The sequence below is a fragment of the Anas acuta genome, chromosome 9 (genome assembly GCF_963932015.1).
Source record: "Anas acuta chromosome 9, bAnaAcu1.1, whole genome shotgun sequence".
In the NCBI taxonomy this organism is placed as follows: Eukaryota; Metazoa; Chordata; class Aves; order Anseriformes; family Anatidae; genus Anas; species Anas acuta.
Genome location: NC_088987.1, coordinates 25,322,779 through 25,350,773, shown reverse-complemented (window position 1 = coordinate 25,350,773; position 27,995 = coordinate 25,322,779). Strand labels below are relative to the sequence as shown.

Here is a 27,995-nt window from a genome sequence, read left to right as displayed (position 1 = left end):
AAGTCATTTCAACAGGACATGTTAGCTCAATGCATGTTTCCACCCTCAGATATTACTGGCAGGGCCTTTTTACTCCATGCTGACCACATCAGGTAAGTGCTCTACTTACAGCACAGTTGTTTTGTATTAAAATAAAAACCCCAAGGTACCACTGGTAGCCATTGCTCTACACAGAAATACTCCTTTCTAGATAGAAATGAACCTGGATACCTTTGTGTTTTCTTTTCTTTGTCTTTTGTTTGTTTGTTTGTTTCAGGTGAGAAAGAAAATGTTGGTGTGTATATGGTAAGTTTCAGTGTTGCTACATAAGTATTTTCCCAGTTGTTCATGAATTGCTCACAGAATCTTGGGGAATTTTTTGATAATTCTAATAAATGTGTTACCTTTCTACCCATGTCTCATTTTATGCCCAATGAAGAATTATATTTTGCCATCAGGAATCATTTTGTACAGCCATCTTTAATGATTATGCCCCTGATAAAAGGGCTATAAAGGACTGAAATAAGAAATGCAGGCTGGGATCAAACTAAGGATCATTTCTAGAAATGCTTCATATGCTGCATTGTGAGAAACACTCTGTAGCCAATAACTTAGGCTCAGGCAAGGATCTCAGTGAAGTAGTAATTTATTCGCGATTGCAATAGCGGGCGCCCCACAAGCAGGAGAGCGCATCTACTAGTTCCAAAACACAGTTTATATACTTTTTGACAACAGGACTTTCCCCTGTTTCCCCACTGAGTGAGTAATCCAGGTTCACAATCTATCTGATGCTTCACAGACAATGCACGGCCTTCAGTTGCTGGCCTGTTAAATTTCAAATTTCTTTTGACACTTTTACTGTTTAAAGTGGTAATATTCCTTCACTTATCTGACTTAACACCGTGATTTTCTAATTGCTCTAAGGAGTCCGGTTGTCTGCATTTTACAAGGTTGTTTGTTGAGCTTTCTTATCACTGCAAGCATATCTCAATACCACATTCCTTCCTTCTAAACAATGTAACTCTGCAAAAACATTTATATTCCCACAATTCCTCCCTTTTCCTTTTTTTATACACCGTTGATTTTTGCAAAAACTCTTTTTAAACTCTTTATTTTTATTTTTTTAAGTGTAATTTGGTAAATATCTTCCTCTTCTTCACTTTCTTTGCTCTCCATTTTCTCTAATATCATCATTTTATCTGAGTAGGGTGGTGGATCCATGGTCATTTGTTTCAGAAATGTGGTTTCAATTAACCTCTGGACAAGTCCCCTTACACAGGGGATAATGCAACAACCAATGGCTGTCAAAACTCCTACGATCTACTACGATCAAAGATGTAAATATAGACATTACCATCCCTTTCCATTTACCAAACCAAGATTCCAACCATCCTGTGATGGAAGTGTCTACTCCTGAATTTTCTGCCAATTCATTGGCAAGGGTGGTAAGCCCTTGCAATGCTTTTGTTACTGTGCCATCCGGGGCAGTATTGTTAGGGATGAAAATACAACAACGGTTGCCCAGCATCACGCATACACCACCCTTCTCCGCAAGCATCATATCTAATGCTATCCTGTTTTCCCAAGCCGTTTTGCTGACAGCATCTAGTTGTTCAGTGATTTCTCTTATCGCACCCCTGGTATAATTGATGAATCTCTGCTGATTATAATAGATATAATTAACCCAATCCACAAGCTAACACCTCACAAACATCAAACATGACGGCTTGTGGTACATAACCCTCTGTCACAGTCACCCATATTTTGATGGGGTATCCCGTTTTTGCTATTTTCTGGTCATGCCTTTTCCAAGTTGCCAGTTGACCAAGGCCTTCTCTGAGGCCTAGAATCACTAAAAACAAAATTAGTAATCAATTTTTCCCTGTCATTATTTTTAAACCTTAGGTTTCCAAATAATTATTGATACAAAAAGTAAGATGTACACTACTACTATAACAACCCCCCCCCTTGGGAGCACTGCAATTCACTATAGGTCTGTTCTTTCTCTCAATCACAAGTCACAGTCGTTAGTTACCTGTGAAAATAAAAGGTTAGTTTACAATTGTAAGCTCTTATCTTGCTCAGAGTCCACTATGAGATTTTTCTCTTCAATTTCAACTTCCAACAAGTCTTTCGTAGGAACAGCTTCCCAGGTACTAGCGTCAACGGATGCCTTCACTCGAGTATAGTGAGTCCAACCTTTTTGCACAGTTCTTACGGCTGTTTCAGTGGTTAGTAATTGTCCTTCCCATTCAGGCCGGAGTTGACTCTTTCCAGGTCCAAACCAGGACCCGGTTTCCTGGGTGATGGTGGTGAATGGGGAATTCCAAAGGTGGGGTTTGAGCCAACAACCCACAGGTCCTGAGAGATGACAAAGAAGAGGACAACTCCAGAATACAGTTATTAAGAAAACTCTCTTGTTTTGAATTGTGGTATCTCATCCCTTCTGCCCAGATAGGGCAATCTGAACAGCATCCCATATGGTGAAATTCCAATATCCTTTCTTGGTGCTGTTTGAACCTGTAGGAGTAAGCATTTTACCCAAGGAAGTTGGGTTTCTAACACTAATTTAGTTAATTGCTTCTTTAATGTCTGGTTCATTCTCTCCACCTTCCCAGAAGAGGAGGGGTGCCAGGGGCTGTGAAAATCCCACTCAATCTCTAAGGCCTGCTTTAACCCTTGCAGTAAAGCTTTACACCCATCCAGTCACGTGGTCAATTAGGACAAACAAGTAACTCAGTAAAGTTTACCTGTATACTTTGGAAAGGTCAAATCCCTGGCTCTTGTCCCCCTCTAGATGGGTTACAGAAGACCTTTTTATTTACCTTTTGACATATGGTACATCCTCTGCATATGTTCTTCCCTAAAGTGTATATTCCTACACAGACATACTTTCTTATCACACATTGCTTGCACCTCCCAATGACTCTTCTGATGTAAAACAGTTAATATTTGCCTCATTATCACTTTATTCAGCATTTCTCTCCCATCAGGGAGTATCCATTTTCCTTCAGACTTCATTCCTTAAAAAAATCTTTCTTTTAAAACTTTTTAGTTCTTTCTTAATTTCTTAATTTTCAACAATTCCCTGAATCCTCTCTGCATTTATTCTTTGTTTTCCTTCAGACATTAGATGCCTTAAATACCTGACTTCTCTTTCTCCATATTGTAATTTATTTTTCAATACTCCCAAGCCCTACTTTCCCAGAAAGTTAGATAGCTTGTTAGTAGCTTCCTTCACAACTGTTTTCTCCTGTCCTGACAATAAAAGATCATCCACATATTTGTAACAGTAACACCTCCTCAGGAGGTTGGAATTGCTCCAAAATCTGTTCTAGAACTTGCCCAAATAAATAGGTGGCCCTGTAAACCCCTGAGGTAAAACCGTCCATCTGTATTGTTGCTTCTGCAAAAACAACATTTATATTCCCACAGCATGCATTTTTAGAATTCAATTGAATGTTTCAAGCTTTTTTTTTTATTACTACTTCTGAATACAATAGAAGAATTCAAAGTGACAAAATACTGTTTTATTTTAAAAAAAGTAATCCTATTTCCTTTCATTTTCAGGAGGGATTTTTTTACTATTATACAGACAGCTTGCTGAGTGTATAGAATAGAAGTGAAAAAAAATGTTTTTTGATTTTTTTTTCCACCTTTTGTCCTATCTCTACTTTCATGTAGTTGTAGTATCTGAGTTGAGTATCTGGGAACTCGGTAAGAGCCACAAGTAATGCCTTCCCTAACCTTCAGCATTGCTCAGCACCAAGGCAGCAATACCCCACCTGGAACTGTAAGTTTTCCTCCAACATAGGGCTAGGGTTAGACAACATTAGTGTTTGTGATGCAAGGGGATTTTTAAAATGTATTTGAATCAAGAACCAGATGTGCACTTTAAACTCCTCAGAGCTTAGAACTGTTTTGTTCTGATATTTATTTTGTTCTGGAACATTTCCACTTAAAATAATTGAGCCCACCATGTGGGAATGGCATCACTCCAATGCCCTAACAGTGCAACAGATAGATAAAGACAACGAGTTTAGTGGGATGCAGAACAATCAGGTTATTAATTGAATTAATAATTTAGCAAATACACTAATACATTAAATGGTTGCCTATCGGACAGCTTTATCACAGTCCTTATCGCTGCAGACTGTCAAGGCCAGCAAGATAATGCACCAGAAAAGTGAAAGCCCAACAGGAACTTGTGGTGCACAGTGTCTTTCATCCTTGTGACATCCTTGTGACACCTGTGCTGTGGATGTTGTCCCAGCGAAGTCAATGCGGTACCACAGTTTGATTCCTTTGATTTCTTAATATAGTCTAATAGAAAATTAGAGACACCTTTTATTTTTGATGATCTGCACAACACATCATTCCCAATGCCCTCGATCCACATGGACATTTGTCATAATTGTACTATCAGACCTGTGCTCACATAATTAAAAGCACAGTGGTACTGTGCTTTAAGGAGACCTTGAACAGGTGTTTTCTTCTGGTTTTGCTAACAGCAAGCAGCGTGTGACGGAGAAACCTTAACAATTCAGGAAAATAATGTGAGGCCAAGAGACCAGAAAAAAAAAACAGGGCTTGGAAAACTGACTGCAGAGAGCAGTGCCTGTGTAAACAGACAGGGTGTGTCTTCTGGCACAAACTTTGTTCAGAAACAGAACACCAGGCTGATAAGCTGACGTTAAACGTGCTGGTGTTACACCTAAAGTTGTCCCTGATCCATAAAAGCCTTTTGTAAGCTAAAATTGTTTGCTTTTAGCAGCAATAGTTGGAACCAGTGGCACGTAGCAATTTTACCTTGATTTTTTTTTTTTTTTTCCAGCACAAAAAATTATCTCCTCCTATGGTCATATTCACACAACTTCCACACTCAGACCAGGTGTGAGACTGTTAGCATAAGAAGGTGTGGTTATATGGCTGGGGGAAAAAATAGGCATAGGTGTGACCTGACTTCATATTAACCTGCTTGCAAAAGCAGCCTCAAAATACTTTGTCTCAAGCGCTTTGAGTCCTTTGTTCAGTCTACTCTTGTAAGGACCAGATTTGGCTCATTTTAGGAACAATGCATTTTATAGTTGAGCTGTCACCACCATAAGACCATTGTCATGATGTCAGTGAAAGGTCAAATGATTGTGAAGTTAGGAAAGAGGAAGAACCTGACCCAGATGAATCACTGCAAAACTATAAGGTAACTTTCAGGAAAGAGTGAGGCTATCATGGGAACAGAACGGGAAGGAGGCGGAGGAGGGTGCAGGGAGAATAAAATATTCCTAGCAAGATAAATAAACTCTTTCAACTAAGTGTTCAGTTTAATCATGTCTGTATAAATCTAAGCTCATTGGAAAAAATATGGTGAACCTTCATTACAGAATAAATGTCTGCTTGGTGTAGTTAGTTTTCTAATGCACTGTTGATCTGTTCAAGCAATAATGCTCTGTTACTTTAGACTTCAGAATATCACTGAGAGAAGATTATAAAAGAAGGAAAAAATGTCTTAAGAAAACCTGCAGAAGTGGGTGTAGGCACTGGCTAAATTCCTCCAGATCTGAATATTGAAGGTCTGCCTAAAGAGTGTATTTGGTTCCAGAAATCTGCAGGGCCTACCTGCATGGACTTGTGGACTGGCTCATCCCACCTCACCCACAGAGACTGTAAGTCTCTGATGATGACAGCAAAATGCTGTCTCCAGCAGGAGAGGGGGGCCCCTTTCCTGCGTCAGGCTGCAGGGCACCAAACCTCCTCCAGCAGCACCTGCAGACCTCCTTGCAGCAGGAAGCACCAGTAGCTTTCTGCAGGGAGCTCCCAACAGAACCTGTCCTGGCACGGGCATGGAGGCTGCATTCAGACATAGTTAGGAGAGGGCATCTCCTCCATCACTGGCAGCCAGCAGCTCAATTATGTTCGACAGTTGAATCAGGAACTGGCTGGCAAATACAATTTATAATGCCATGTGAGAGACCAAGCCAGAGCTGTGAGTGACAAATCTGGCAATTTTAGTTCAAGAACTACTAGGGCTAAATTTGAATCCCATGAAAACTGCGCTCAGGATTTCTAACGAATGGTCCCGGCCTGAGAGTGAGTTTTCTGCTTTGATGAGCAATTTCTTCATGTGAAATTCTACTTCCAAGGCAATCTATATGAGGTAAGAGAGTTTATTGTAATTGACATTGGTATCTGGGACTTAACAGGCTTTATGTCTGATGTAAATCTGCTCCATTTGCCTTATGTATTTCCTTATTTCCCTTTCCAGCTTCCAGACCTCCCTGCACTTCCCAGCTTTCTGTGAGCAGCTGTACCTGGTCCTGGGTTCTTAACTGACCTTAACTACAAGTTCGTATCATAAACCCTTTCAGATCAAGTGGCCCTTCTATCTTTACAACTTAACTATCTTCTTAACAAATGAAGTCCTCAGTGACCTCAGTACATTCTTATCAGATGAATCACTTATGAAATAAATCTTTGACTTGGACTTTATTGGTTTTAATAACATCTTGTGCTTAGCCTGGTTATGCGTTTAGGTATTGCAACATTCATCCTTGGGTTGATAAAAAGAAGCAAGTGCCAGTGTATTTTACAGAGCAATCAGAAACCAACCCCATTTGTGGTTTCACCTTCCTTTAGGATCTCCCTGACAGAGATAAGGGTGCAAGGTTAAGGACAGTGATGTAAAGGGCATCATATTTTTCATAATACCGAATTCAAAAACAATGCAAGGATCCAAAAGACTAGTAACTGTAAATGAAAGCAGGTGTGGGCAGGGTGCTTTGAGATATTCTTTGCTGTGCTGGAACAGAGGTGGGCTGGGGAGTGAGGGGATTTGCACACAGCTGCCCCTTTGTGCCATTTCATGTAGCTTTCAAAAAAGGAGATAGACAACAATTCAAGGCCTCAGGTGTCCCAACGTAACTGAGTGGCCACAATTCCATGCTTGTACACCTTAGCAATGTCAGATCTGGAGGCATTTGGCCAGCATGGCCCCTGCATGCTCCTTGCTGGTGGTGGGGTCATGCTGCAGGGAGGGCAGTGAGCAGGGATATGGGCATTGCGTTGCAGCTGTGAGGTTGGAGGTTGCCTGGGACAAGGGTTAAATGACCTTGGCATGTGCAAAAAGCTTAAAACAACTCTGGACAATTTAAATTGCCTGGAAATTCAGAGCACACGCTTTAACATGTGGAGCTGCATTGCCTGCCTGCGGGGTGAGGCGTGGGGATCTGGCTGCAGCTGGCTTTCTTGATATATTACTTAAGCTTGTATTACTTATGCTTTTTAGGAAAAAATCATGACTATGAAAACAGTGCCCATAATATCTATTTGCAGTAAGAGTTTTTCTTTAGTGGAAAACAGGATTTACACAAGCTGCGTTTTAAATTTGTGGTATCCAAGTTAATCCTAAATGTTCCAAACTGTAATGGCGTATTTCTTTGTTGAGTTGTTCTTTTCCTCTCTATACCCTGGTTTCTTACTCTAAAGCAGCTTATACTGGTTTGTATTTCAGTGCTGACATTCAAAAATGTGTCTGACTGTCTGCAGTAAAACTTTATCAGCTCCTTCCTCAGCATAAGAAATGGGTTTGGCACAAAAACATTTAGTAGCTAAATCAAGTTTGTTGTATTGGAACTGCTGTTCCATTGTTGTTCCCCCCCCCCCCCCCCCCCCCCCCCCCCATAACCAACTTGAGAAAAGATGGATAACAATGGATGTCCATTCACTCTGGGAATTGCTTTTCCTGTTTAGATGATTATCAGTGCCAGCCTGAGGAAACATGCCGCAGGTCAGTAGGTGTGGTCCAGACCACTGCTTTGTGTGATTTGGAATTCTTAAGCATAAAACCCTCTCATCAAGATGCTGATTTAACAAAAATACAACAATACTAATTCCATTTTCACCCATTTTGCTCCTCTAAGAAGAATGTAAAAGTAATTTGTTAAGACTACAGGCATGATGGCTAACCTGACATCACTAAATGAAATCAGATAAGTCAACAGTCCTGTTACCACAGACACAAATATTTAATACAGAGATAACGTGTTAGCTGCCTCTTCTGGCTTCATGAATACAGCTTTTATTATCTTAGGGAAGGCCTATTCATTGAGACAAAAAGAGAACACAACGGGGACTTGGGAGATGTCGGCTCATTTCTCTGCCTGTCAGCTGTTTTTGTGATGGGATCCATTTGCCCCAGTTCCACATCAAAGAAATAATAATAGCAATTTATCTATTAAAAAGAAAAAAAGTTTAGATTTAAACTGCCTTTTACTACATGTATGTCACCTCTGACACTAGTGGTTGTTGGGTATTGTTAGTCATGTATGTTGGGTATTATTAGTCAGGTTGTTGGGTATTAGTCACGTTTCATCGACATGGTTGATGTCTCATTGTCATGGTTGGGTAACACAGGATCCAACAAAGTACCAGAGAGACTGAAGCACTAGTAAGTGAGATTCTGAGCATGATGAACATATGCAACGTACATCAAAAATGGGGTCAAGAACCTGCAAATAGTGTTTCTTTTCAGTTAAGCGTGATAAACCTAAAGAGTAGTTTAATAGGAGCACAGTCCCCTTCTCACTTCTTTTGAAGCAATTCCAATCTCTGTCCCAAATGTTTAAGGCAATTATTAAATTTGCTAACTGGAACAAATAAAGAGGCTCTGTGTGATCACTGGCAGGCAAACACTGACTGCCAGTTGTGACACCAATGACTCCAGTTAGATATGAAAACAATTTGGGTATTATTTGATACCGCAAAGACTGATGATTTACATTGTGTTGTATGAAACACAGCATACTTCTTCTGCCCCTGCAGGTGATTAGGTTTCTTCCTACTGTTATAAATGAGGTCTGAATTCAATCTGAATTTTGTAATATTTATAAAACAAGTGTTTCTAAAAGGTATAAAAGATATAAAAAGGTATAAAAGGCATAAAAGGCAAGTAAACAGCGCTGGGTGTGCGGGGAGTCTACACTCTACCAACATGCACACACACACATCAAACATTCTAAATACATGTATACAGAACATCGCTTTACATAATAACCCAAGTATGCCTATACATACATACAATCAGGATAGGTAACCAAGTAAACAATCCTTTAAGTTCCATAACGTAACAGTCTCCATTTTCCATTCCTTTTGAACAATGTCTTGCTTTAAGTTGTCTCCTTGTCAAGGCCAATAGGCCTGGGTCAAAAGGCACGTCCAGGTCAGCAGGGAACAGCAAAAGCCTTCGATGGCTGTAGCAGCAGAGGGGCCGATGGCGTAGCAGTCGGATCAGTAAAGGAGCCCGCAGCTCCCTCACTATCTGGCAAGCCACACGTTTGTGATTGTGGCTCCACACGGCTCTTTAAGGCCTCAGAGACTGCTCGCCAGGTGCCGAGCAATCCCACTGCAACCTTGTCGTTTTTAGTTGCAGAGTCCCACACCTTGACCTCAGTTTGGTCCCATATTTCAGGTTCATAAACTGTCCGATTGTTAAGAAGGAGAATGAGCTGTAAGGCTACCAGGACAATCTTTGTTCCTAAGGACGTATGATTCCCCATAATGCGCAACTGCTTACCAGCGAGAGGCAGTTGTGTGCACAGGTCCACTTCTCTCAGGCTCCAGCTCCAGTGCCGCCTATTTCCAGTGACTTTCTGTACGAGCTTCTCTGAGCGGTTTGCTGAGTCTGGCCGAACCTATCTTCATGAGGCGATCAAAGTGCCTGTTCCCATCTTGGTCTCCATTCTCCCAGACTGTTCCTCTTCACTTCTTTTTCCTGCTTCTTTACTGATGTAACTTTATCGCGCTGCCTTTTTTTTTTTTTTTTTTTTTTTTTTTCTTGAGGGCAGGCTCCCCTCTTATACCCTTCTCTCCACAGCAGTTCTTTTCAAAAACACTTTTCATTGGTCAAACAACTTTGAATGTAACAACAACAGCAAACACCCAGAAACATCCATGCCTTAACGGCTGGAGAACAAGAGAACCAGCTGGAGAACAAGAAACCCCAGACTGCATGGAGTCTCCTGAATCACCCTTCTTTGTTCCCTCTAAACTCTTTTACATTCCTGATGGCCTCTTCCTTAAGAGTCTAATGTTATCTCAATCATGGGGTTTTCCAAACCCCATGGCCACATTCCTAAATCTCCCCCTTCTTTATTAATACCAACCATTTTCTCGACACAAATTACTACTCCATATATAACACTACTGAAAAATGCCTGAGAGGAAGAGATACAGTGCTAACTCTACTCTCCTTGACAAGACAAAGATCATCATGTAAGAAATAATGTTCATACCTACATCGAACAGCCATGTTTGCTAGGCAATAGAATTTAAATTTCTGGGCTGAACTGAGCTAATTGCAATTATTTCATTTCCATTAGAAAAGAATACTAGTATAATACACTGTGAGAAACACTCCGTAGCCAATAACTTAGGCTCAGGCGAGGATCTCAGTGAAGTAGTAATTTATTCGCGATTGCAATGGCGGGCACCCCACAAGCAGGAGAGAGCGCATCTACTAGTTCCAAAACACAGTTTATATACCTTTTGATGGCAGGACCCTCCCCTGTTTCCCCACTGAGTGGGTAATCCAGGTTCACAATCTATCTGATGCTTCACAAACAATGCATGGCCTTCAGTTGCCGGCCTGTTAAATTTTCTTATCACTGTAAGCATATCTCAGTACCACATTCCCTCCTTCTAAACAACGTAACTCTGCAAAAACAACATTTCTATTCCCACAATTCCCCCCTTTTCTTTTTTTTTTTATAAACTGTTGATTTTTGCAAAACCTTTCTCTAAGGTGTAATTTGGTAGATTTCTTCTTCTTCTTCTTCTTCTTTGCTTTCTTTGCTTTCCATCTCCTCATTATCTCCTTATCTGAGTAAGGTGGTAGCTCCATGGTCTTTTTCAGGCTGAAGTCTGAACAAGCATTTCTTGCCCTGGCACTGCTCATGTGTGGGGCTCTGGCTCAAGGAGTCAGAGCTGGGACAGGCAGGGGAGTTGCTCACCAAATGGATAGTGCTCCTTACTGCAGAGTTTTACTACAAGGTTGACTTTGCTGCAATCTGAAAAAGTTCTTTCAACTTTTCCAGATGTATGCAAGTTTTCAAATACTTAGCATTGACATCCTGGGCCAGCTCTGATGGTATCAGGGAGACTGAGCAGCTCCATCAGCACTGTTTTTGTAGCAAACCACACCATGGTGTGCATAGCACAGCTGTCTCAGGTCACACCACTGGAGCAGCACGGACTGGATCCCTCTTGGATGAACCAAAACCAAAAATCCTCTCCAGGAGCGCCATAACACCCTCTGTCACAAAGGGGAGGTTCAGACTCTCTCAAGAGGCCCAGAGACAAGATGGTGGCTTGGAATGGAGATGTGCAGGCTGAGCAACCTCATGTTGCTGTAGTTGAGGCCTAGCTGCCAACTGCTCCATAGCCACCTTAATGCCTTGGCTTGTATCTTCACACACTGCAAAAAATGCTTTTGAATCATATTACAAAAACTATGATTCAGATAAAAAGACTGGAATTTAAAGCACCTTCTACTTGTTGATACATATTAAGTATTTTTTAACTGAATTATCTGTGAGTAAAGGTCTATACACAGAAATTTTGTGTAAAGCTAACAGTCACTAAGAGGAAATGTCTGTTGTTTCAAAACTGTGTGAAAACTAATCTGAGAAGACTGGGATTTCATTAAGTGAAATACTTTATATTTCAGTTAAAGGTCTTCCACTATTTCACTTGATGATAACAAGATTGCTTCCAGGCATTCAAGAAATTAAGTAAGCAATATGCTTTCTCAGCCTGATATATTTTTTCTAACTTTTTTGACAGCTATGTTTTGTAGGAGTGGTTTTTATTATTTTTATTATCTCATTATTTTTTACCTCCACCTGTACACACTATACATGTAATAATACCCAGTCTCCCAAATGACTTTCAACAATAAAAACAGTTTAGAAGATCCTAAAAGTCCCTAATACTTTTATTAAAATAATATTAAAAAAAAAAGTTCAATTTAAATTTATAATGTTCATCAAATGACCTGGGAATCAAAAACATTAAAGTAACTAGTAGGATATTTCAGTATTAGATTAAAAGCTTAGGAAAATATTTTGTTATTCTCTGTAACATGTTAGAAAAAAAATGGAATTTAAATATTAAGATGTCATTAATATGTAAATAACAATCCATTACGGTAAAAACAGACTTACACATTTGTAAACAATAGGACTTCCATGTAAATCTTAAATGGCTTGTAAAGAAATGTCTCTGCAAGCTGATCCTCTGCAATATGTTTTACTAGTTTATCTGTAACACTGAAATATAACGTGATTATTGTTGATAAGCATTGCGTAAATCTACAATGACCCTTATAAAATTAGGCATTTCACTTAAATATATCTATGGTTTATCTAGGTGACATTTATGTTCACTGCACCTTTTAATAATCTTTAACCTGAAAATACTTGTAATATGTTTGGTGATAATGCAGCTTTTCCAGTAAAAAGCTGAGCTGTAAGTGAAGGATTTAACACTTTCCTGTCTCAGTCTGACCTGATCCACCAACAAATGGGACACTTTTGATGAAATATTTATATAGATAACATGTATAAAATAATTTTATAATATATAAAATATAAAAATTATATATAATATATATACAACATATATAGTATTGTAGGCCTTTGGGTCCCAAACTCCAGGTGCTCTTACGTGAGGGACCACCAGCAGCTCTCCTTCATCACTGATGGATGGGCTATTAACAGATTAAAGTCTGTGTGGCTCCACAGACTTTACATGGAAACAGGAAAGTACAGTAAATTTTGTTCCACCCACAAAATCTGTTCGTATACAGGCAGTTTTGAAGTTAAAGTGTTCTCTGTCTTTCTTGGCCTAATATAATACGGGCCCCCTTTCCTTACCATATTTCTCGCAATCATGTTCTGTGTCTGGAGTATGCATCATGAAGCTGCCTCTTTGTAAGACTCATTTTTGGGTAAGCTATCCAGAGGTAAACGTTCTTGAAATAAAACAGCTTTAAAAAGAGACAAGAGACTTTTTATAAACTTTGGACCATTTCAGACTTAAAAACAGCGTTTCCTCAAGCATTATGAATCCCTGGCACCATCCATTATTTCTCCAACTAGTGCCATTCTGTTGGTAAGTACTACAGTAGTGTCAGGCATTAGAATGAACCAAAGGCAAGGTTATCATAAATAAAATAGAAATAAATAAATACAAATAAAATAAAATACAAACAAAACCTATATATATATATATCATATGTTTTCAGGAAACTTTTCAGAAATAGTTTTCAGGGTAGGCACTATTCAAGTGTATTAGTGATTTTTTTTTTCCCATTGTGATGTGTATTTACGAGACATCAGCTGTCTTTGCTGAGTATTTAGGTATTACTGGAAAATGCGTTGGCAGGACGTGATCTTGTTAACACCGTAGGAAGCCTAGGAGACGCTTTTTAGGCTTGTAGCTGACTGTGAGTAAGCATTCGATCCGCATGTAGAAGCCAACACCTACACAGGCAGGGCCGGAGAGCCAAGCCTCCTTAATTTCAGAGCACGTGTTGTTTGAGTTAAGCCCGGAGAGCTGCTGCCACCTTAATCTGCCTTCGCAAGAAAATCTTCTGGAACTGCAGCGGCGCTTCACTTCTATAAACACTGCCGTTCCGTTCCGCCACCAGGAGAGCGCCGAGGCCAGGCGGGGGCTGCCGGGGGCTGCCGGGGGGCTGCCCCTGACGCACGAGCGCGACACCGCGGCCAGGCCCTGCTCCCTCTCCGCCCCTGCCCGCCCCGGAGGCGGTGGCGCTCCCCGCCCGCTCCCGCCCCGCTGCGGGGGGCCGGGTAGGGCCGAGCAGGGTCGGGTGCTGCGCCGCGGCGACGAGGAGGGGAGCAGGGACTAGTGCGGGAGCGGGTGGGGTCTGCTGGGGAGGTGAGCGTGTGCCCACCGCGTGGGGTTTGTTCCAGGGGCTTCTGTAAGGTTTGTGGGCTTTTGCCATAGGGACGGGAATGGTCGGGGGGGGGCACGTTTGGCTATTCGGGGATCGCGCAATGAGTGACAAAATGCTTCTCTTTTGCGGTAGCTAGTTGTTAGAGGTGGCGAAGCACCCCTCCTGCTCCCAAATTATGGGGAGGGGGTTTCGGAGACGTCTTGCTGATGGCCGCTTGGGCTCGGCTCGGCACGGCTCTGCCCCGCTGTTGGCGCCGCGGGCCGTTAGGATTGGGGTCCGCGAGGGCCAGGCTGCTCGCTGCGCCCTGCCTTCTGGACGGGCTGTTCCGGTATCTTGAACGGGAAACAGCTTTTAATTCCATCACCCGGATGGTTTTTTTTAAGCATGCTGTGTTTCTGGAGTTGGGACTTAAATCCAGGGTATGGTTAGTCGGACGTGGTGATCAATGTCTTCAATGCCGATGATGGGCTTCGGGACCCAGGGTGCCCCGAGCTGGAGGACCGGGACGGTGGGGATGACAAACTCCCAACCGACCCTGAACGTGTGCGGGATCTGCTACTCCACCTGGATCCCTACAAATCCATGGGTCCGGATGGGATTCATCCCCGGGTGCTGAAGGAGCTGGCGGACGTCATCGCGGAACCTCTCTCAATTATTTTTCAACGATCCTGGGAGTCTGGAGAGGTCCTGGTAGACTGGAAGCTGGCAAATGTTGTGCCGATTTTCAAGAAGGGTCAGAAAGAAGACCCTAGCAATTACAGGCCTGTCAGTCTCACATCAGTGCCTGGTAAAATCATGGAGAAGATGGTTCTCGAACGTATTGAGGCGCACCTGGGGGACAAAGCAGTCATTGGTCCCAGCCAGCATGGGTTTGTGAAGGGTAGGTCCTGCCTAACTAACCTGATTTCCTTTTATGATAAGATCACCCGTATGGTGGACCAAGGGAAACAAGCTGATGTGATTTTTTTGGACTTCAGCAAGGCTTTTGACACGGTTTCCCATAGGATCCTACTGGACAAAATGTCCAGCATACAGCTAAATAAAAACATCATACGATGGGTGAGCAATTGGCTAACGGGCAGGGCCCAAAGGGTTATGGTGAATGGGGCTGCATCAGGCTGGCGGGCGGTCACCAGTGGGGTCCCTCAAGGCTCCATTTTAGGGCCGGTACTTTTCAATATTTTTATAAACGATCTGGATGTAGGAATAGAAGGCATTTTGAGCATGTTTGCTGATGACACCAAACTTGGAGGAGTTGTGGACTCGAATGAGGGTGGAAAGGCCTTGCAGAGGGATCTGGATAGGTTGGAGAGCTGGGCGATCGCCAACCGCATGAAGTTCAATAAGAGCAAGTGCCGGGTCCTGCACCTGGGACGGGGAAACCCTGGCTGCATGTACAGACTGGGCGATGAGACGCTGGAGAGCAGCCTAGAAGAGAGGGATCTGGGGGTCGTGGTAGACAGCAAGTTGAATATGAGCCGGCAGTGTGCCCTGGCAGCCAGGAGGGCCAACCGTGTCCTGGGGTGCATCAAGCACGGCATCGCTAGTAGGTCGAGGGAGGTGATTGTCCCGCTCTACTCTGCGCTGGTGCGGCCTCACCTCGAGTACTGTGTGCAGTTCTGGGCACCACAGTATAAAAAGGACATGAAACTGTTGGAGAGTGTCCAGAGGAGGGCTACGAAGATGGTGAAAGGCCTGGAGGGGAAGACGTACGAGGAACGGCTGAGGGCACTGGGCCTGTTCAGCCTGGAGAAGAGGAGGCTGAGGGGAGACCTCATCGCAGTCTACAACTTCCTCGTAAGGGGGTGTCGAGAGGCAGGAGACCTTTTCTCCATTAACACCAGCGACAGGACCCGCGGGAATGGAGTTAAGCTGAGGCAGGGGAAGTTTAGGCTGGACATCAGACAGGGGTTCTTCACAGAGAGGGTGGTTGCACACTGGAACAGGCTCCCCAGGGAAGTGGTCACTGCACCGAGCCTGACTGAATTTAAGAAGAGATTGGACTGTGCGCTTAGTCACATGGTCTGAACTTGGGTAGACCTGTGCAGTGTCAAGAGTTGGACTTGATGATCCTTAAGGGTCCCTTCCAACTCAGGATATTCTATGATTCTATGATTCTATGATTCTAAAAAAGTACCACAGAGCTACTTAGGGTGAACTAATGTGTGCTTTACAGGTATTCAGCATTCTGTTTTTCAAATCCTAAACCTTCTCAGAAAGGGCTTGTTTTGGTATTTAGGTGATGCTGTGCATGATGTCACTTGGGGGCTTGTGTTAGTGTGCTCATGGCAGTATCTTACGCAGCAGGGTAAGAAATGAAAGTGGTGGTCATGAATGAAGCCGGTATTATTTTCCAGATAAAAAGCAGAAGCTCTGCAGTTAAGTGAATTAAGATGTCTCTAAATTAGTTGCAGCCTAGCTACAGACATTCATCAGGATAAGTGAGATTTGGAAAATGAGAAGCTGTGCGATGCAGTTCTTAAAACCAGAAAATGAACCATGGGTGTTCTTCTGTCCATTGAGAAGGAGCAAACAGTCTCAGGCTGTTCCCTTTTTATTGTTCTCTGAACTGGAACTGTTTTATTCTGATTTTGTTCAGAACCTTCATTTCCTTAGTTGCTTTTCTAGCAGGTTTTGGCTGACCCTTAGGTACTTGGGCTGAGACCTCCTGGGGAGGGAAAGCTGCTGTGTTCCGCATGTGGGTGCAGCTGAAGGCTGCTTCTGTGCCTGTTAGAGTAACACTGCAGGAAAGGAAGGTTGGGTGTGTGCTGCCTTTGGGCTGTTGCAGCACTTTAGTGTGAGCTCTGAGAGCAGAGGGAAGAGCCTGGGAGCTCCCCAAGGGTGTGGATGAGGATGGATGGCACTGACCTAGACGGCGCAGCGCTTGAGGTATTGAGAGTGAGGCCTCCTGTGCCCCTTCATCTCGCAAGTGCTGAGGCACGTGTGGGGCTTGGGGCTGGTGTCCCTGCAGTGCACTGCTGTGGGCCCCCGAAGGAGCGGTCTGTTTGTGGGGTGGCTGGGCCCTGTCACTCACTTTTGACACTGAGGTGGCGGTGCTGGCTGTTCTGGGGGGGGGGCGGCTGGCAGCCAGGTGGTCCAGGGATGGCATTTCCTAAGGGCTGCTACTGGGGCAGCTGCTTTGTGAGAAGTGCTCTCGGTTTTCCTGCTACTTGCTTCCTGCCAGGGAGGTGGCTTCTGCTTTTGCCTGGATAAAGTTGAACCAAGAAACATAACTCCTCTGGCAGGGGGAGGATATTTATATATTTATATCTCCTGTGAGGCCAGAGCTATAAGTTACAATGGGAATCTTAGCCAAAACAGGACAAAGCTTGAACAGAGTGGTGAGGCTTTTCCTGGCATGTGTTCCCTTCCCTAACCCAGGCCCAGAATAGCCCCAGCAGTGCTGGAGCCCCAGCCAGGTCCTCTCGTTGCCTGCCCTCCCATGGGGATGTGTGTGGGTGCCTCACGTGGTACCATGGCATTTGAAGGACCCTTATAATCATAGCATAATTTAGGTTGGGAAGGCTTAAAGGTCATTTGGACCACCAGGTTCCTTCAGGCCTTTAGGCTTTTCAGGAAATGTATGCAAAGATACGCAGTTTCTGCTGCTGGGACATGAGCCAGGCTACTGCCTGCAGTGCATCTTGCTCTGGATTTATGTCCTGAATGCAGGTTGCTGCATGTGGCCAGCACAGCACAAGGGATTCATGCAGCTACTATTTTTGTTGGTATATTGGTATAAACCAAAAAATTCAGTGATGGGTATTTGCTGTAACTTTTAAGTCTGTGGAATTTTATCTCCATTACAAAGAATTAGCATTCTTCCTTCTTTTGTATTACCAACGTACTTTTACTTTTCTCTGCTCAGTAAATATGTTTCAGTGGTTGCTGCCTATATTTATTTAAAAACTGCTACTAGAGCTAGTACCACACAGCAGTATGTAAAGCTCTTTATTAAACCAAAATGAAGGCGTAGACTTTGAATCACAGATCTTACATTGCTCAGTGTAACTGAGGCAGCTAGGAACCAAGACATTTTTTTCAATGGAGCAATTGTCTTTTGCCTGTTGCTACATTTTCTTCACTAGTTAGAAATTTCCCTGTATGTAAGAAGGTTGCTGAACAATAAATTGTGTTATAGAATGGCAGAGAAAAACGAATTTTTGTTCCTTTGGTACTTCATTTTTTTTGTTTGTTTGTTTCACAATCTTTTTAAACTAGTTGGATGAAAAGGAAGGTATGACTGACAGTGTTGTGTTAATCTTGGTGGCTGAATCAAAAGCCGTAGGAGTTGATAAAAAGCAATAGAAGAAAAGATCATGCTATTGAAAAAAATATCTCTTTAGCATCTTGTTAGATGAAATGGGGATCGAGCTCTGTAAAATCTTTATTGCTTTGCTATCTGTAGAGCACATTTCAACATTTTCTGAATCATATATTGCACAAAGGAATGTATGTATGGCTGTAAAATAACTCATGATTCTGTTCCTATTTGCCATTTATGAAAGGGTTCAGTTGTAATTCTTAATGTTTCACTGAAATTCAAGTACATGGAATGTACTCACAGTGTAAACTGATAAACTGATCTTTTGCTAGTTAAAATAACATTTTTTTAAATCATCTTGAATTTGCGTATTCCTAAAAGCCGGAAGTTTTATCACCATATTTTAATATGGATGTAAATTAAACGTGTCACACTAGATTATCAACAGCAAGAACAAGGTTTAAGTTACATACTTTGAATGTGTTCTTTCAGGTTTTTTTTCCTTTTTAGATTAGATGCATAATATCAAATAACTTCATATTACTGTTTTTTAAAACGTTATTCATACGAGACTAGAATCAAAATACATGTAACAGTGTGATGTTTTTGTTAGTAAGGTATGCTAGTACAGAAGAAAAAGTATATTAAAAAAGAACACTTTTAAAATTAATTATTAAACGACAAGGATGTGTGTAAGCTGGCAAGTGAGCTGGGTGCCATATCATCCCACAACCATTCATCCTCTTGGATACAGGATGCTTCTGGGAGTCAGAAGCATGAAAGGAACTGTTTTCAGTTTCAGTTTAACTCCCAGCGTTAGATGAGCATGTTTGCTGGACTGAAATAATTGGATGAACTGTAGCAGACAAAATATATTACTAGGTTTTACTGTTTTTTTTTTTTTTTTTTTTTTTTTTTTTTTTTAAACTCTGGAGACCCTGGAAGAGTAGAAAGAAAAAGACAAACTTTTTCTCCTGGCATTCTGCTGTGGATACCCATTTGCCTGTGCAAGCCTACCTCTTATGTGTGGAGACAAAAATAAATAAATAAATTATATGTGATACTTGGTAGTACTGCTTCAAAAGTGGAATAGCATCAGCTGAGTAGGTGGCAGGTGTCACAGCTGCTGCAGGTTTTACGCAAGCAGGTTTTGTAGTCCACATCAATAATGAAACCAGTTGCCCTGAAATTACTGTTCCGTTTGTTCATATGAGTTGGCCAGTGGTTTTGGATAGTTGCACAATGTAGTCCTGCAGTCCAGTGAAATAACTGTACAACCTGATGCTTTCCGCTGAGTTGAGGATGATTTCAGGATACACAAAGCATGAATGCAGCAGGTAAAGATAATTCAGATTAATTTGCAGTAGAAGCTTAACCTAGAAGGAAACTGAGATATTTAAAGTTATGTTAGCTTGTATTTATAATTCATCTGTCCCATATAATTTAGACATGCAGATATCTTTGATCACTAATTTAAAACTGCGTAATACCACGCAAAAGTAATTCATTCAAAAATAATAAACATACATTTTGTTTTACAGAGCAGTTATAAGCAGATCCACGGCAATGGAAGGTGAGTAAAATATAAACCAAATGTTGTCTTTTGTCATATCAAAGATAATAGGGTTTCTTCAGGAATGTTCAAGCAATATTAGCTTAGGTATAAGTTTGCCTAATTTATGATAGATGTTTGAATGATTTAAATTTTAAAATTGAATAATTTACAAAGTATACAGCTTACATTTTAAAATCTTAATTTCTGAGGTTAAGTAAAAAATAAATAAATTAATCATATTGAAATGCAGGCTACTTCTTCTTACAAGCTGACCTTGTTACTTAATCCATAACTCTGAGCCAGCTGGTGACGAATTAGCATGTTACAGGCTAGAAGAACTTGGGAGAAAATGTTTTATGTAGTGAAGAATGGCTCATTAACCAGTCTGTTCTGTACAGGAGTGCAGCCTGTCAGTTTGCTGCTAGTTCTTTGCATTAGAGCCTTCTTGTGAATATAAATGAACAAGGCCCTTCTGATCCAGACAGCAAGTGAGCTGACCCTGCTTGGCTGGGCTTTAGGTGATTTCCAGAGATCCCTTCAGGCTGAAATGGTTCTGTGATAGCATGACATCAAGTGTAATGCCTGTCTGTTTTTCTGCACTTTAAGGGCCAGAACTCTTTTAAGTCATACTCTGCTTTAATACACATATTTTGCATAAAATATAAGCTTATTATATAGTTTTTGCTATTCAGAAAATAGCTTAATTTTTATGTATCTACTTTGAAGAAGGCAGCAGCTTGGGGATCTTTCCCCCTATGTGTAGGAGGAAATGAGCAATACTCAAAATATGTGTTGCATTCTTCTAGCACATAACCCTGCATCAGCACCTGGATTTGCAAATGTTGGCTAGGCACAGGGAAATCAGGTCCCCTATGGCAACCCGCAGTATGCACCTGGGAATTTCCAGGGTATGTCGCTTGGCTACAGATCTGCTATTTTGTTAGGAAATGGGGAGCAGGAGGTTTCACCAGAGCAGCCATCTTTGATTTACTTTTCTAATATTAATTCTGTAGAGTTTTTGGTAACTTCTATTTTGCTGAAAGTCTTACTCTTTTCTTGGTGTTAGTGTGTGCTGAGCAGTGCCAGTAGCAGAAGTTTAAAATGCTGGATGTTCTTCCTCACAGGTCACCAGTTGGAGTTTGTTAGGGAGGTGTCACTGGTGCAAAGCAACCAATGTATGACAGCTTCTTGCTATTGATGAGTTTTTTTTAAATTGAAGTGTTAGTTTATTTTTCTTCAGAAATCCAGAACTGAATAATTGTTTTCCTTTCACAGTTCTCCTGGTCATGTGGATCCCATTCCTTTTTCCTACCCTTTTGCTGTACTTTGCACGTACACTTTCATTTCCTTTCCACTTTTTCTCTTATGTTCTGTATTCAAAACACAGCACTTGTAAATAGTTTCTCATGTCCTGGCATCTAACTGTCTTCTGAAGAACCAAATCACAATAAGCAGTATCTAACAAGCTCTCAGAGCGTATGTTATGGATAAAGTGCAAAATGTTTGGCTTAGGTTTCTGTGTTCTATATAAGTTAAATCTTGTGTGTCTTGTAGCAAGGAAATCTGAGTTCTGCAAGTTTGCTAGATTTCAGCAAGGAATGAGCATGTGCTACCTGTACTACAAAGGTCAGGGGATCATATTTTTGTTCCAAATAATTGGGCACATACACTTGCACAATGGTAGTCAGTATGTGTGCAAGGCCTGTGCTCAGATGTACGAGGGAGTGTTACATAAGCGTGGTTCCTCACCAGAGGTGAGTGTTCCTGCTGGCTACAAGCTTTAAGCCGCTGTTCATCACCTGACTTATGGCCACAGCATCATCTTCCACATGTAATAGCCCATGTTTTGTAATGTAGTATGAAACATTGGCGCTAAAGGTAAATCTATGAGTCAGCATCTCAAATTAGTTGTCTTTGTACAGCTCTACAAAAGTATTTGTGGTGGTTCCTACTTGTATTTTACTCGGAAGCACACAGAAACAAAATTCCTCTGCATCTGATTGAAGGTCTACTGGGTAGGGAAGATTTACAGTTCCTGTTTCATAACTTCCAGTATCAGCAGCATCAGCTGACCCAGCTGCAGGGGCCCAGGGCTGCTCCGTGCTGCGGGCACCATCTGCAGGGCTGGGCGCTTACATGCCGGGCCTGCTGCAGGAGTGCGGCTTGGAAAGCGCTGCCTTGGCCCTGGTAGGCCCTGGGGCTTTTTCCTTTGGTGTGCACCTCCTGCATGAGGGAGTTGTGAGTTTTGGGTGAGAATCCCCTGAATTCAACAAGCGGGAATGTACAGGTTTTCGATCCCACTCATTTAGTTTTAAGCTGGAGGTGAATTTTGCAGAAAGGACATTTCTTATCATGTAAGTAGAAGGTGTATTCTAGGAAAACTCTGTCTTAAAATTCGTCTGGTATTTACAAGTTGTCAGTTGAGCAAATACTTTTCCTGTATTGTAATGTATTGTGTCATCTTTACTTATAAATAAATAGGATTATTTCTTTTTTAATTTTTGTGTGAATAAAATTTCTACTATATACAAGAGTAACATATTTGTTTATTTAACTTGTTTTTGTCTGGAGGGATTAGAACATCCCCATCCATCATGACTTCCTTGGGTCTGAGGATCTTCATGCTTCAGAAAAGTAAACAAGTCTTTTTGAAGATCCATGGTGCAGCAAGACCTAAGCTTCCTAACTGTATCTCTCCTTATGCTTAGGTGGTGCCAGAGCAGGGCCTTATGGTTTCCAGGCACAGCCCATGGGAGGCCCACCTGGTCTGGGTGGTCAACCCATCCAGAACCAGCCCATTGCTAAGGACGGGACAATCTGGATGCCCATCCCTCCTCCTCTTCCCAACTGCCCTCCTGGGCTGGAATACCTCACACAGGTACCTGCGGCCTTCCTCCTTCCCCAGGGAACAGGTGGTCACCTGAGAAGCAGCCTACATCTGTGGGAAAGCTAAAGAACACACCTGCCTTTGTTGCATCTGTCTTTTGGGCTGCTAAGTAAGGCCTTTTTTAATGTGAGTAATGCACTTTTGAATGTGGAGGTGCCTGTTACGGCCAGAGTACATTGTGGGGTACCTGTGCTCCTTCCAAGTGAGATGCTGAAGGGCAGGGGGCTTGGATGTATTATACGTCTTTCCTGTTTCTAAAGCTACTGTTCATGAGAAGTAATGTGATTTGGCAAGGTGTTTAGAACAGATACGTATAATGTGGGTACCGGTAGCACCTTAGAGGTGCTTTCTTTTCTGTGTGATGCTTTCTCAGACACTAGTCAAGCTTCACAAACTTAGAGAATGTTCATTAGCAAAATGAGAGTTGCTCCCATGTTGCAGGATAAAATCTTGTACCGTAAAAGCATGGTTTGTCTTATTACTGGGACTTAATACCAATATATTGCCAGTTTTGCAAATTGCTCTAAAGGGGGGAAAAAAGCTTCCTGAGTTTCATTCAGAGCTGAGCTTCTGCTCTAAAATTTCTGAATTTCATGCTAGTGACTCCTGCTTTTCTCTGTACAAATTCCTGACGTAGCTATCTGGGATGTGTGGTGTTCAAGGATTTGTTAGCCTCTGTAGCAATGCTGAGATACACTACGTCCTGAAAGGATCACAGGCACGTTCGTCCTGTGTGCTTGTAACCAGACCAGCTTGGGTACAGCACCATCTTCTGTGGTGCTCTGAAACACTGTTCTCCTCTACTGACAGAGGACAGGACAGGGAGGACGTGAGCCATGTCCACAGCTTTGCTAGTAGACAATCAGTCTCTAGGCAATGTATTGCTCCATAAATCTGCATTCTGAAAAAAAAACAACAATGCTTCTTAAAACTAGATTTCTCTTATTAACTGTTTATTTTGTTTCATTTTTCAACCATGAACAGATTGACCAGATATTAATTCATCAGCAAACCGAACTTCTTGAGGGTAAGTGAAAAGTGTTTATCACAGAGAAAATATTTAAATCTAAGAGTCCCCAAAACTCTAAAGTATAGACTTTCTTTGATGCTACTTGTTTAAAATAGATCCTTTCATGGATTGTTCCCTCTCTCTTTCCTGCCTCTTATCTGTCTTAATTCACACAGAACTTGTGGAGGAGAGGAGGGAAGAAGAAAACAGGAGGGTAGAAAAAGATTTTAAACTGGTTCTGTAGCTTAAAAGATACACAGCAATGCTGTGTATCTGCTGAGTAATCTTTGTAACCAGTTGTAGCTGAAATCACTAATCTCCCATGCTATTCATTCATGATTGCAGCTTTCCTCTCTTTACTACTTAAAGATCTTTTTATGTCTCCTCTTGCCCCATCTAAGTCATTTGGCTGGCATGCTGCTCCAATTCCATTTCCAGGCAGTCTTGCTCTTCTAGTTTATTGAACTACTTTCCTTCTGCTCCTGTCATTCTGTTCACTTTAAGAATATCAAAGTTGTGTTATCAGTGTATTTCAAACAGAATAAATGAAATGGACCTTCCATCTTAGCGGACACCTAATGCTGCTGCTTTTGCTTTCCATAATATTTCAAGGGAACTTCTATTTGTTGGAGAAATTAATCAAAATTTCAGCCCTAGTTCTTGCTATTTTCTATTTGTGCTGCTTTAAATCTTGACTGTGAGGCCTTTTCGTGGCTTTCTCATTCTGAACATATTCATGCCCTCTGGATCCCTTTTCTTGCTTCACCACTAAACTTAAAATCCTTCCTAATTTTCACACCTTCAGCTCTTCCCTAGGAACCTTCCATGCTGCGTGACTTAGAGTGGCAGTGCTCGCTCTGGCAGTGGGTGCCCATGTCTGGTGGGAGGAGAGCTGATAGACATTTCTGTGTTCTTTCTATGTTGCCGTGTTCATGATGGCTTGTCCTCACTGAACTTCTCTGTGGGGCTGGCCTGCTTGAGGGCCCTTTGCCAGTAGCTGCCTGACAGATTCCAAATGAGACCTTCCCAAACAGCAGTGTAGAAGTAGCATGGTGGCTTTTCTTACTGTTTTTCACACATACACACCTAACAAAACTGTTAATTCCTTACTATTTTTCAGTTTTCCTTGGATTTGAATCAAACAACAAATATGAAATCAAGAATACATTGGGGCAAAGGATATACTTTGCGGTAGAGGACACTGACTGCTGTACAAGGAACTTCTGTGGGCCATCACGACCTTTCACCATACGGGTTATGGACAATCTGGGTCGTGAGGTGATAACACTGCAGAGACCCCTGAGGTGTTCGCCAGATTGTTTCCCCTGCTGCTTACAGGAGGTGAGTTGTTCCCTCAGTATATGGGATGATTTTGTTTTTCATGTTAATAATTATGGGATGTTGCAACTTCTGAGGCTTCAAATCTGAGTTTACTCAGAGCTTTTACTGATGAGTTTGTAGTAGCTGCTTTCTGCGAGGTATTCACTGAATGCTTTCAGGATGTCCAGAGTATTTTCTTTACTAGACTTAAATCATTCCACTGCAGACATATAGCTTGTATGTTCTATAGCCTTAGGAGTATGTTTCTGCTTTCAGTGACGGCAGAAGTTGCATTTGGATTTGCGGTTCTGTAGTTTTCTTAAAACAATTGCAGCTTCATTGGAATTTTTCACTGGATTGTTGTGGAAAAATAAACTGTGCTTGGTCTGTGTGTTAGTGTGGGTTTTTGTCTAACAAACATATCAAAGCATGAACTGCTTCACATGGGGGGATTTCTTTCTCCTGTGAAGTTAGAAATTCAAGCACCTCCAGGAACACCAGTTGGTTATGTTGTCCAGAACTGGCATCCCTGCCTACCCAAGTTCACTATTCAAGATGAGAGAAGAATGGATGTACTGAAAATTAGTGGCCCGTGTGTTGTCTGCACCTGTTGTAAGGATGTTAATTTTGAGGTATGCAATGCAAAAATTGTTTGTGTATATCTTCTTTCAGATAATTTGACAATAGTTTGTTGCTTCACTTACTATCAGTCAGCTGTATGTATTAAGTAAGGAGAACATAATATTTTAATGCTAATACAATAAATTCACTTCTCTAGATCATTCTAAGTAAGCCAGCTAAATTTCCAGAAATGGCATCTTAAGGCCAATCATCAGTGATCTGTGATTGCACACAAGGAATCAGATGGATTTGTAATGGATATATTTAATGCAAAATCTTTTGAATCCATTATGTTAGTTCCTAGCAACAAAAAAAGTTATTTTCTGTTGTATCAGCTGTTTATTAAAATGACCTTCTGCAACCACCCATTCAATCATGTAATAATAATTCAGTAACAAGTAAATGGACATTATTTATAGCTGAAACTTTAACTAGAATGAGTGAAGAATTACAACTTCCGTTTAAAAATAAGGTATTGATGCATCAGTATTTTCATACAGATTAACTAGTAGACACTAGTCTACTGCATTGTTTAAAGTGATGTTGTGGATCACTGCTAAAGCAAATTTAGTATGATTTTATTTTGTGGATTAGTCTTTCACGCTATTCAGAACACAGGGTACAATTTCAGGAAAAGTGTTAACCTCTGCTTTGGAACAGGAGAATGTAATTTGTTTGATTTTTCACTTGAGCCATTCCTGAGGTATGGGAGGAGAAACTAATTCCCTCTCTTGGCTAAAAGACAACATTCCCAATGGAATGTGTGCATGCTTGCATGCAGTAGCTGTCCTCCAGTACTGTTAAAACATTGAACATTGCAGTCAGATTTAGAATTAGATATCTTAATTCAGACTGACTTTCTGATAGTCAGGGTTGTTTTTCTATACAAATGGCTGCATTCAGTGACTGCATTAATTTAAGTAACACAATTTAAAGCTTTCAATTAGATCTATAATGAAAATAATTTGGGAATATTGTAAATGATGGAATTGTTGCTGCTTTTTTTTTTTGTTTATTAAACCAGGTGAAGACTTTGGATGAGATTTCTACCATTGGGAAGATTTCTAAGCAGTGGATTGGATTTTTGAAAGAAGCATTTACAGACGCAGATAACTTTGGAGTTGCATTCCCAATGGACCTTGATGTAAAAATTAAAGCAGTCATGATTGGCGCTTGCTTTCTTATCGTAAGTCTGTAGTTCACTAATCCTCGAATATGAACTGACTTCTTCATCTGAGCATTCAAACTGTGCTTGGTAGAGTTTGACTCTGAGCTTCTCAAAGTGAGTGAGGATTTGTTGTGGACTTCCTGTGCGTAAAGCTAACCCTGGAGGGAGTGCAACAAAGAAGCATTTCAGATAATCTTATTTTAGACTACATGAAGTGCTAACTGTATTTAAGAACGGCTTCATGTGTGTTAAAATTGAGAAATCCTATAAAAGGAAGACTACTTTACAGACTCTTTAGAGGTGAGCATGTTTATGTGGATGGTGAGACCAGAAAAGTGCAGATCAGCAATAGCCAAGAGACTCAACCAAAGCCAGAACAGTTCACTTCAAAAGTGCACTGTTTCCATGTTGGCAGGGCTCAAGAGGGAGAAGAAAGGTACATACACAGCATCTGCGTTTGGAAAATTCTCACCAGTTTTTACAGCCCAGCTCATGAACCAGGTTTTCTTTAGCTGTGTGTGTTCAGGTGCTATGATGTACGTGAAGAGTAGTGAGTACAAATGAGGACTCCAGGCACAGAAGGTGTGCTTTTCCCCCCTCCTCTCCTGTAAACTAAAGATAATGGCAATTATGATAGATTCCAGCTTGAGGTGAAATTGAAGAGACTGAGTCAGGCTGAAGGAAGACAGGATGGAAATCCTAAGGAAGTATAATTTACGTTAGTGATAATTTTAGTTTCCATCTAGTTTCCATCTGCATAGTTTCTGAATAGTTTCCATCTGCAGCTTTCACCACTTCTTTCTCTCTCTGTGGATATCCTTTTACCTCTACATGACACCCAGGGATAGGGGCTGGAGAGGGGTACCCCCAGCTGCTTCTCATCATCCGAAGTTTCTGAGGGGAAGGTGCTTTGAATATCTTGCAAAATAACCACAAACTAAGAACCAGATTTTAAAAATGCTGATTTTGTTTGCTTTTTGTTTTCTTAGGATTTCATGTATTTTGAGCATTATTGGTGATAACCTGCAGCAAACAGGAGTGTGGAAGTGAAACCCAGAACTTTTTATTTAGAATGAAGGAAATAAACCACCCAGCTTTCCAGTGGGTTGCAGAGCTCCCGTGAGAGTATGAAAAATATATATCTTGTGCTTGTAATTATATTTCTATAAACTCTATAAATAGCTTTATTTTCTAGATTCTGTTTTTGTAATCTAATCATATTA

General features: G+C 41.4%; 1 protein-coding gene and 1 pseudogene across 2 annotated transcripts in view; both read left to right on the top strand.

Annotated features, from left to right (window-relative positions):
- The first annotated feature begins 3 nt into the window (after window positions 1–3).
- On the top strand, window positions 4–27,959 carry LOC137861155 (phospholipid scramblase 2-like; annotated as a pseudogene).
- The window catches only part of PLSCR1 (phospholipid scramblase 1), a 35,082-nt gene continuing 20,949 nt past the window's right edge, over window positions 13,863–27,995 (top strand). The window contains exon 1 of one of the 2 annotated variants that reach the window (XM_068692260.1): window positions 13,863–13,929. The gene's annotated coding sequence lies outside the window, so the exon portion shown is untranslated. The remainder of the gene's footprint in view (window positions 13,930–27,995) is intronic. The other variant, XM_068692256.1, reaches the window with a different exon arrangement.